The 10,827-nt window shown below is 43.8% G+C and overlaps 1 long non-coding RNA gene across 1 annotated transcript; it reads left to right on the forward strand.

Moving 5' to 3' along the window:
• The first annotated feature begins 3,722 nt into the window (after positions 1–3,722).
• Positions 3,723–8,110, forward strand: LOC135549941 (uncharacterized). The gene is made up of 3 exons (XR_010457048.1): positions 3,723–4,027; positions 7,646–7,727; positions 7,892–8,110. It is a non-coding gene; the product is annotated as an uncharacterized LOC135549941 (long non-coding RNA).
• Positions 8,111–10,827: the final 2,717 nt, after the last annotated feature.

Below are 10,827 nucleotides of genomic sequence, written 5' to 3' on the forward strand. Positions count from 1 at the left end.
ATCTGGCCTTAATGGCCATGTACGCTTATAATCTCCACCGGCAGAGCCAGAAGAGGACGAGCCAGCCCTCAGAGCCTGGTTCCTCTCTAGGTTTCTTCCTAGGTTCCTGTTTTTCTAGAGAGTTTTTCCTAGCCACTGTGCTTCTAAATCTGCATTGCATGCTATTTGAGGTTTTAAGCTGGGTGTCGGAAAAAGCATTTTGTGACATCTGCTGATGTAAAAAGGGCTTTATAAATAAATTGTACTGATTGATTGATGATTGATTGTATGAAATGGAGTAGCATATATCCATCATGTAAAATGAACATTGAGCACGGTCTCCATGGAGTATAGCACTGCAGCCTTAGGCAATGTATATTTATGTGGTGCATAACATTATCTCATATCACATGCATGGCAAGTCATGATTGATGTAATTAGATGCTCTGGAGAGATCCCACCCTCCTTCCCCAACACATGTAGAATGCTTAGAAACCACCACAAACCTGTGAAATCGATCAACAGATGATGTTTAATCTCCTCTCAAGGTCTGTTGATTTACAGTATCTCAGAATCAGGAACTGTCATATCCCATGTGATGTGTCAAAACAAGTTGATACATGTGTTATCATGGTGCATTGGGTATGTATTTGTATTTATTGTGGATCCCCTTTAGCTGCAGCAGCTACTCTTCATGGGGTCCAGTAAAATGAAGGCAGTTATACAATTGTAAAAACATTCCTATACATTCACAACAGATTTCACAAAATCCATGTTCCTGTTTGATTTCGGGGTAGGCTGTCAACAGCACGTACTGTGACACTATGATATGTATTCTGATCAAGTCAACAATACCTCTAAGCATATCTGACGTCATGTATTTGATATCTTTATGTGAAGGTTAATGTCCATATTGACATCAGTTCATTGTGTTTGAGGACGGTTCACTGACCGGTTTTCAACGAATACGATTAGACTAGTTTAACAGTTACAGAACAGCTGCAGTATCAGAGGCGCAGAGCCTTAATTAACGAGCTACACATAATGGCTGACGACAGCCAGGTAAGGTTCATTTTAGCCTCCGTTTAATGAGCTTTACAGTTGTCCTAATTCCATCTTGTTCTAATGGCAAGTCTGCCTTAAGTGCAGAAACTATGGTTGATATTAGAAAATAAGTATGATTGGAAGTTTAGGCAAGTAATTCCAATTGGGGAATTGTTGTGGGATGTTAGCATACCATATTGCGCGTGTAGCATTCGTGCCGTGGAGGATTGTGTAGGCCGGCAGGTTGCTACAGGATCCTAGTATCATGTATGTTATAGGGATCAGATCTAGCTGACTTTTTCACCTGAACTGCTCATTGGCTGTCCATAATGAGCCCAGCGAGCAGGATGTGTAGCTGGGCTCTGCAATAATTAGCTCCCAGAGCAATTACAAATAACTATTCTTGTTTTAAAAGCGTCATTACAACTAGCAACATAACGGTCAGTCACCTCTAAGCAGGACTCAGTAGAAACGCTCTGTGTTGGATTTGTCCATGTCTCGCTAAATTAACCTAGCTACCATAACAGCCGTGGAGAATTTACACTATAGTTTTAAGGGATCTCTCTGAAGGTTTTAGATGATACAGTGGTGCTTCGTCCTCTGGATGAAGAACCATACATCTCGGCTCGGCTTCATTGCATTATTATTTGGGAAACGTTGACATGCCATTTGTGTTGACGGATGGATGAAAATAATGTAATTATAGTGTCGTGATACATAGGCTAGCAGGAAAATCCGCATGAGATATCCATAGAACTGAGCCCTGCTCCATTTCAGCACCATGCCGCGGTCTCAGGTGCTGCCCAGACTCGCAACATTTCAGCACCATGGCACAGTCCCCTGACGCCAAGAAACGTGTCAGCTCTATGCAGCGGGCAGCTCCACAGTGCTGAAATAGTTCAAGCCCCCTTGAACATCTTTGATTTGAAATAATTCTGCAAGTGGTTATTATTTATTGCACGTCCTAGTTTTGCAGCTTTGCAACCTCAGAATTATAGCTAATGGATGGCAGCGAGTTACGTTTTTGTGCATGGTGATGAATGACGATGCATGATAAACCATAAATTAAACGCAAAAACGTGCACTTAGACATATTTTCGTTCGGCAGAACTTTGACAAGCTTTGATTTGTTTTCTAATTACATTGACAATTCATATAGACATTAGACTTAGGCCTAATTGTGACATCATGTGTGTATGTCATCTTTGGAGAATGCTCTGGCTTCAGCCAATCGGAATCGAGTATTCAACAATGCTTTGGCATAATTCAAGGACATTCATATTCACTTCAGTTGTTTGCCGATGGTTCACTGACGTTTTTTCAAAGGAGGTATTAGTATTTCCTCTAAACAGCCTACAACAATAAGCAACACATCATGTCAGATGACAGCAAGGTATGGTTCATTTAGCCTATTTTGAGTTTAGAGGAGAAATTGCTAACAATATAGTAGGTCACTAACACAGCAGTAGGTCTCACTGGTTTGATCCATGGACTGAAATTTGACCACTATTGCCGTTTTGTTTAAAATAGGAGCGAATAAGTTCTTTCACAAAGTCACAACCTAGGATTGATATTGACCTCTCAATTATCCACCAGAGCGTGAAATGGGAGGATCCCCGGATGACCAAAATAAGGTTGTGGAGAATATGAAGGACGAAACAGAGACACATGAGACCAACAAGAACAGGACAGGAGGCAAGGTATGAAATATGCTGTCCTTTACACATGCTCTGCCTATTTAGGCACAGATCTAGGATTAGTTTACTATCACTAAATCCTAGCCTTAAAGCATTAGGAAGAGACGCTACACTGACCTTAGATCTGCTATAAGACCTATAATCTGTTGTCATGTAGGCTAAACGTAAGTCCAGTGGCTGTGCCAAGAAGACTTCCGTGGAGGAGGACAGCAGCATTGGTGCAGGTCTGAGATTACTTCATGTTGGGTGCAGGTTGTGTTCAAATTCATCAGCACTAATCTGAGAAGATAGTATCTATATAGGTGAAAGCAATATAGTGGAGGGCCGCAGAGAGATGTGCTTTTACCTGTCCAGTGCAATCAAATCACTAAAGGTGAAGGAAATTAGGGATCACGTTCAGATTCAACTTTAGATTTCTCTTTGCGGTTTCCCAGAGTCTTCTCAGACACCCGGGTGTGGTTTCCGGGATAGGGGATCTATCATTGAGCAGCTGGAGAAGGAGGCTAGAGGACTCTAATGCCTTCTCTCAAGATTGAGACATGCTGTGCCCCAATCCTCCTCTCCTTCCTGAGGAGTCTAACTGATGAGCAAGTCCCATGTCTTTTTCCAACCTCACATACAACAATTTATAGTCATAGTGCACCTTCTAACCACAAAGGGGATTTCAAACACTACACCTAACCCTAACATCACTGTAGCCACACCCCTAACTCTTCCTGTAAATCAAGAACAAAATGTCTCATGTACTTGCTAATAGCTTAATTAAATACACGTTTATTTTCCCTAACATGGCTATCTAGTGACTCCACTAACTCAACAGCAGTGTGCAGGTACAATATGTTTCCTTTCTTTTCTTTTCTCTAGCCAATGGAGAGTGATTCAGCATGGCATGAAAAATAACGTAAGTCTCTCCACATAAGGTTCTGGTCAAAAGTTGTGCGCTATATAGGGAATGGTGTCATGGAATTACTTGATTGACAAAAACATTACTCTGTTTGTTGGCCATAGCTCACATTCGAGCAGCTCTCCATGCTGTGTCTGAAGATTGTTAAAGTCGTGACCCAGACAGCCCTCCGCATTCTCCTACCAGCGCTAGCTCGTATCATGGGGGTGAACCTGAGGAGTGGGGCAACCTCCCCAGAATCCCAGTGCTCTGAGGATTCCTTAGACAGTCTGGATGAGAGAGAGAAAAGGCTGCTGATCAGTGAGATGAACTACTGGACCAAGGAGAGGAGGAGGAATGGCAGTGCAGGGTGCCGCCAAAAATCCACTTGCAGAACCTCATCACCATGCTGTTCGCCTAAGAGGTATGTTCACAGCAATATTTCAACTTAATAATTGCAAGACCTGACCCATACTTATCATAAATTATTAACTTGGAATTCACACCTTGTAGTTTTAAGTTCTGGTCAGAAATGTTGCCACGGAGGGGTGGGTCCAGGTGAAAGTCATTTTTAACTGGGTAAGCCATAATGTCATCTATGAATAAATAGATCAGGTACATGTCTTTCAGAATTAATCATATTCTGATGTTGTACAAACATAAAAATCAGGCAAAAAAATTGTGTCAGTTGGCTTTCGGCTTCTAGAACTACGGTGGTATGAGATGTAATCCATCATTGCTCTAATTTGGTTTTCAGGCTCACTAATGACCCAGATTAGATACAGTTGGTCACATTTGCATGGCATAAGTGGTGATTGTGTGTTTATCTTCAAGGTCCCAGACCTCATTGCACAGCTTGCCTGCAACTAGAGAGGCTCCCCTCATGGAGGAGCCTCTGAAGGCTCTTTTTGGGGTAACGGAAGAGAGCCTCCTGATATCCCTGGTTGAGGGTCACTCCAACCCCACCTCCTCCAGCTCCTTCGAGTTGAGCTGTGCTATCGTGGGGGAGGTGGTACACCAGCTTAACTCTGGCCTCTCAGTGGCCATTCAGGCCAGCCCGGGGAGTTGCCCCCCTATGGACAGTCAGGACATAGCAGCAGGCAAGGAGGTCATTCGGGTAGCCTCGGTGCAGATTCTGGCCGAGCTACAGAGCCAAACGTCTGAGCCAGAGTGGGTAGGGTTTATCGAGCCCCTCATGGACCCTGTGACCGATGATGTGCTGGATGCCATTGTCGGCACAATGGACAAAATGGCACAGGACTTCAACATCCTATTGGATCTGGCCAAGAAGATGACAATCTTGGGGTCTAGATTTCTGACCAATCTTCAATGTGACCTTGATGTTGAGTGTCCATCTGGGAAAGAAGGGACCACTCACTTTCTCAAAGAGACTGGATCCTCTACCAGTGTGGTGGCCAGAAAGATTCAGACCCTCTCTAGCCCCGACTTTCAGTCTAAAGCCCTGAAGGCGGTGAGCACCATCCTTACAAGGAAAGTCAGCAGCTCTTCTGGCATGGTTCCTTCCTCTAGGCCTTCTAGTGCTGCTCCTAGCCTTACTGAAGCCCCCCTGAATACCAGCTGCACAGCCCTGACATCTGTAACCTCCACTGCCACAGTGATTGTTAAGGCATTTGTGGGAGGCATGGAGACGATAGCATCATTTGAAGGCACATGTGAAGCAGTTGATTGGCCAGTTCCTGTAAATGACCACAAAACAGGATCTTCACAGATGATAACCTTCTCTCTAGCCCGCACACTCTACGGCCGTATACGAGCAAAGCTGAGGGACCTTTTAACTCTATCCACTCGAGAAGAAGGTGTGGCTAAGGATGCTTCTCTTCAGGAGTCTTCAGAAACCCTGGAAAAGGCAACTGTTTCAACTGTTGAAGTCCAGTTACCCAGCACCGAACTTAGTAGAGTTCCCAGTGAGAGCCAACCAATACCAGCTCTCTGTCGCTCCAATCTGGATACCAGTACTCAAGAAGTTCTTAGCAGTGTTTTTTCCATCTACAAGTCAGAGTTATCAAAAGTGGAGAGTAAATCCTTGGCCGTTGTCAGTTCATCTGATGAGTCCCTAGAGGCTTGTTGGTTTGTTGATGGTGTCCTATCAAAGCTCGATGACTATACTATTTCCCAGTCACCCTCACCCAATGAAGACTTGAGCGTGAGTACTCAATATTCTCAACTGAGCTCAGAAGAGAGTGTCAGAATCACAGAGTCCTCTACTAGTCTGATTCAGAGCATTAAGAAGCTCTCTAGCAATGACTTCCAGACTCAGGCAGAAGAGGCAGTGAGTAAAGTGCTGATGAGATCCAGTCATTCCTTTATCACACAGATCAGCCATACTGGTCTTCAGAAAAGTCTGCAGGCTGGCTTATCATCTAGCTCACCATCAGAGATCCATGTCCTTTCAGAATCCATGTCCTCCATGTCCTCTGAGAATACAGCCTCTGTATTAGTGGAAACCTTTGTCAAAGGAATGGCGACTATTTCCCAGAAAAATGAGTCCACTGACACTGTGCTACTGGAAAAAAGTGGGAGAGTTTCGCAGTGCTCCCACGGGGGCTCCCAACTGGATGATACTGAATTGAGTGTTAAAATATCAGAGGAGAAGCTTTGGTCAACAGCTAAGACCATCTGCGTCAGTATGAAGAACACACTTAAGGATTTCTTCACAGGGCTGAAGCCATCCGGATCCGAAAGGACAGAAAATGCTTCTTCCAAAGAGACCCTTGGGGAAATCCTGATTGCTATCCAGAGTGAAATCTCAAACTCAGGGCGAATGAAGGATTCCAGGGAGCTCCTTCAGATCAATGATATGTTAGGAACTATGCTGAAGGAGGTTGAGAAAAGTGAGGATGACAGTGAACAAGTCTGCCAAGACATCCCTAGAACCTGTTCATCTTTGTCCACTTCTTTAAATGGTTGTAGTTCCTTGTCCAGCTCTTCAAAGGGTCCTAGGTCAGAGTGTGAGTTAGAGATCAACCTCCCTGGCACTCCCATCCCTGACCAAGTGCCTTTTGATCTGACCTGCCCCATCGTCAGGAGCTCCTGCATCGACACCAGGGTCTCTAAAATGCCAGAGATTTCTTCAAGTGACCTAAAGGCAAAGATGATGGCACACACAGATGAACCCCTGCATCGTGACAGTCCAATGACTGACAGCAGTCGACCGCCGAGTGCTAAAGCCTCTTTTCGATCCTCCACTCTGTCTTTCACCAGCAAGGGAACCTCTTTGGTACCAAAGGGAGATGGGATTGACATTGAAGAGAAGGAGGTGTGCATCCCCAGCAGCTCTGGCCATCTGAGGGAGCTCTTAATCACCCCGGACATCAGCAGTGCCACTGCATTCCCATTGCAGTACTTGATGGACTCCAGCAAAGATGATGGCATCTGTTTTGTCACCATACTGGTGATAAGGTTGCTATCGGTGATCAGACCCTCAGCACTAGATGGACCCTCCCAACAGGCAGCAGATCTGACAGAAACATGTCAGCAACTCATCAGACAAATCCTGTCTGAGTTCTGTGCTGCATCCAGATTCTCCAGGACACAGGCATATTCCCAGAACCTGAACATCCGAAGGGTGTTCAGAGGTGTACATAAAAACCTCATGGAGGAGTTTGGCTCTTATAACACCCTGCAAGCAGCTATTTCCTCCCAGGACCCTGCATTTGACAGAGTCCTGGTCAAGTCCTTGACCCAGCAGCTGGTACAGGGATGCAAGGAGGCGTCAAAACCAGCTTCTGCTGCAACAAACCCATCAGACCAGGCTGAGACAGAGAGGGGGGCTGAGCAGAAAGCAAGAAGGAGCTTCCTTTGCTTTTCAATGACCAAACTCAGGATCAACTTCAAGGTATAGCAGGGAGTCAGCGTTTGTTTTTTGTTCCAGTTAGGTGCTGATGTTATTGATGTGGCTATGATAAGACAAATACATGAAATAAATATGTTTTATTCATCACTAAATTGTTGCCTTGGATTCAGAAGTGTTCCATTTATTTATTTATTCTCTGTACCATTTTCTTTACCTTTCTTCTGTTAGCGTTCCAAGAGAGGAAACAAAAAGGACTGCCATTCAGTCCAGGAACAGACTGCGATTCCCTCTACTGACAGACATTGCATAGGTAAGGATGTTTTAGAGCTCTGCTATAGCTTGTAGTTTTGTTTAGGTGTGTGTTAGAAACATAGGTATGGCTACCAAACTCATAGCACTGTTATTTTTCAATGTTACTATACTGCATCCCTCTCTCACTCTCTCTTACCCCATCCATTTCTCTTGTGTTTCTAGCTCCCGTTGGAGAGGTTTCTCCCTCCATATCTCAGCCTGTCAAAAAACGATCCTTGATTGTCAGGGTCTTTTCAGCAATGATGAAGCCATTCAGGCGCTTCACCAAGAAGAACCTGTAACCTGTTACGCTGCATGAATAACTACTTTTGTAACAGCAAGACTTTTGACAAGAGGAATTTCTGCATGTCTACCCTTTCAAAGTCTATTTGATCAAATAAATGCACATTATTTTACAAGAATTTCAAGTGTTTTGGAAGATTGGTAAAACTGAAGCAGCTTTTCTCAGAGAAATGCACTAGTTCCACTTGGTTACACATTTATTGTGCAGTTTTTGAGTTGGCAGGACTTGGGGCAGCAGGTAGCCTTGTGGTTAGAGTGTTGGGCCAGTAACTGAAAGGTTGCTAGGTCAGATCCCTGAGCTAACCATGTAAAAATATGGACGTTCTGCTCCTGAACAAGGTAGTTAACTCACTGTTCCTAAGCTGTCATTGTAAATAAGAATTTGTTCTGAACTGACTTGTCTAGGAAAATAAATAAAATAACCAGAGCTTGACTCCAATACAATAGTTGCTGCATAGACTGTCAGATAACCAGATGTTCTCAATTAATTTAGTTAGATTGGTAAGAGCTTATTAGCAGCAAGGGGAAAACACATAGAGGAGAATTAGCTATCTGCAGCTAGATCAACCCTCTGAGATGTTTTCTGTATGTTGAAAATATAAGGTCCAACAGTTGACAGTGTATGTCAGAGCAAAAACCAAACTATGAGGTCGATGGAATTGTCCATAAGGCTCAGAGACATGATTGTGTCAAGACACAGATCTGGTGAAGGGTACCAAAATGTTTCTGCAATATTGAAGGTCCCCAAGGACACAGTGGCCTCCATCATTCTTAAACGGAAGAAGTTTGGAACCCCCAAGACTCTTCCTAGAGCTGGCCGCCAGGCCAAACTGAGCAATCGGGGGAGAAGGGCAGTGCAGTGGAGTAGCTTCAACAGCCATAGGCCCAGGGATTTCACATCACATTCCATGATGCAATGCAGAATACGGCTTCACATAGAACAATCACCAAACCCATAAGATAACACTTAGCACAGCCAAACATCATGTATCACATGAAGAGGCATGTGTGTTCTCCAGACGTGATACCTTGTCATGGACCTGCTGTTTTGATCTTCGCTCTCTCTCTCCCTCTCTCCCTCCGTCTCCCTCTCTCTCTCTACCACACCTGCTGTCTCGACCTCTGAATGTTCGGCTATGAAAAGCCAACTGACAATTACTCCGGAGGTGCTGACCTGTTGCACCCTCTGTAACCACATTATTTTGTTGACTTTACTTGAAGAACGATCTGGCCTTAATGGCCATGTACGCTTATAATCTCCACCGGCAGAGCCAGAAGAGGACGAGCCAGCCCTCAGAGCCTGGTTCCTCTCTAGGTTTCTTCCTAGGTTCCTGTTTTTCTAGAGAGTTTTTCCTAGCCACTGTGCTTCTAAATCTGCATTGCATGCTATTTGAGGTTTTAAGCTGGGTGTCGGAAAAAGCATTTTGTGACATCTGCTGATGTAAAAAGGGCTTTATAAATAAATTGTACTGATTGATTGATGATTGATTGTATGAAATGGAGTAGCATATATCCATCATGTAAAATGAACATTGAGCACGGTCTCCATGGAGTATAGCACTGCAGCCTTAGGCAATGTATATTTATGTGGTGCATAACATTATCTCATATCACATGCATGGCAAGTCATGATTGATGTAATTAGATGCTCTGGAGAGATCCCACCCTCCTTCCCCAACACATGTAGAATGCTTAGAAACCACCACAAACCTGTGAAATCGATCAACAGATGATGTTTAATCTCCTCTCAAGGTCTGTTGATTTACAGTATCTCAGAATCAGGAACTGTCATATCCCATGTGATGTGTCAAAACAAGTTGATACATGTGTTATCATGGTGCATTGGGTATGTATTTGTATTTATTGTGGATCCCCTTTAGCTGCAGCAGCTACTCTTCATGGGGTCCAGTAAAATGAAGGCAGTTATACAATTGTAAAAACATTCCTATACATTCACAACAGATTTCACAAAATCCATGTTCCTGTTTGATTTCGGGGTAGGCTGTCAACAGCACGTACTGTGACACTATGATATGTATTCTGATCAAGTCAACAATACCTCTAAGCATATCTGACGTCATGTATTTGATATCTTTATGTGAAGGTTAATGTCCATATTGACATCAGTTCATTGTGTTTGAGGACGGTTCACTGACCGGTTTTCAACGAATACGATTAGACTAGTTTAACAGTTACAGAACAGCTGCAGTATCAGAGGCGCAGAGCCTTAATTAACGAGCTACACATAATGGCTGACGACAGCCAGGTAAGGTTCATTTTAGCCTCCGTTTAATGAGCTTTACAGTTGTCCTAATTCCATCTTGTTCTAATGGCAAGTCTGCCTTAAGTGCAGAAACTATGGTTGATATTAGAAAATAAGTATGATTGGAAGTTTAGGCAAGTAATTCCAATTGGGGAATTGTTGTGGGATGTTAGCATACCATATTGCGCGTGTAGCATTCGTGCCGTGGAGGATTGTGTAGGCCGGCAGGTTGCTACAGGATCCTAGTATCATGTATGTTATAGGGATCAGATCTAGCTGACTTTTTCACCTGAACTGCTCATTGGCTGTCCATAATGAGCCCAGCGAGCAGGATGTGTAGCTGGGCTCTGCAATAATTAGCTCCCAGAGCAATTACAAATAACTATTCTTGTTTTAAAAGCGTCATTACAACTAGCAACATAACGGTCAGTCACCTCTAAGCAGGACTCAGTAGAAACGCTCTGTGTTGGATTTGTCCATGTCTCGCTAAATTAACCTAGCTACCATAACAGCCGTGGAGAATTTACACTATAGTTTTAAGGGATCTCTCTGA

This window comes from Oncorhynchus masou, chromosome 1, assembly GCF_036934945.1.
Source record: "Oncorhynchus masou masou isolate Uvic2021 chromosome 1, UVic_Omas_1.1, whole genome shotgun sequence".
NCBI lineage: Eukaryota > Metazoa > Chordata > Actinopteri > Salmoniformes > Salmonidae > Oncorhynchus > Oncorhynchus masou.